The following is a 933-nucleotide window of genomic DNA, read 5'->3' as shown; positions in this document are numbered from 1 at the left end:
AAAAAAAAAGCATTATTTTTGATGGTTTCGTGATTAACATTGCATTTAACCACTCCCTCATTCTGGGGTTTGTTTTGGCTGAACCAGGAATTGAACTCAAGCCTTTCCGCTTGCCAGGCAAGCGTTTATTCTACTGAGCTATCTCCCCGGCCCCAAAAATATGTGCAAAGATTTTGTCTCCTGGGTTAACTTTTTTTTTTTTTTTTTTTTGTACCGGGGATTGAACTCGAGATTCTGCGCTCGCTAGGCAAGCACTTATTCTACTGAGCCATCTCCTGGGCCCCTAGTAAGCGCTTTTTGCAGAGACGAGGCGAAAGAGCCCGCCGCCTTGGAAGGCATCCCTGCCAGCGGAGGGGGAGGCTCGAGGCTTTCACTTGCAGTTCCGCCTCACCTGCCCCTCGGCGGCAGGTCCACTGTCTTGTTTCCTAATGCTGGAATTGTTAGCTTTCTAAGAACGCAGAATAAAAACTGGAGCGGGACTAGAGCAGAGGATACCAGCGGTGATAGGATAGATAGGGGCTCCCTATGTTTGAGCAGAGAAAAATCTGCCAACAAAAATCCAGCCCTTGGAATCCTTCTTAGAAACACGCGCCCATTCCAAAGAAAGCCTCCAAAGCCTGCCAGAGTAAGGCATCAGAAGGCCCGAGCCAGACAGAAGTTGGAAAAGGCGTGACCGGCCTTCCCCTCTGGCTGGAGGACTGCGGCCTCTTTAAGGGCAAATTCAGGAGCTGGCCCTTTAAATCCGAGTCAGCCTCCCCTGACGTCACGGCCCGGCCTCGCTGTTTACCGCCGCGCCGCGCAGCTCTCTCGCCCGAATTCCGAGCTCCTAGCGCCTCGGCGGCGGCGCGTCCGCCTGCTCTTAAAGGGCCCGCGTCCCGAAAAGCCCGCCGCCCCGCGCGGCCGCCCCCAGCACGCCCCCCGCCCTCGGCCCCC

The sequence above is a fragment of the Octodon degus genome, unplaced genomic scaffold, assembly GCF_000260255.1.
Source record: "Octodon degus isolate 3935 unplaced genomic scaffold, OctDeg1.0 scaffold00080, whole genome shotgun sequence".
Lineage (NCBI taxonomy): Eukaryota > Metazoa > Chordata > Mammalia > Rodentia > Octodontidae > Octodon > Octodon degus.
This window is presented reverse-complemented; position numbering follows the sequence as displayed.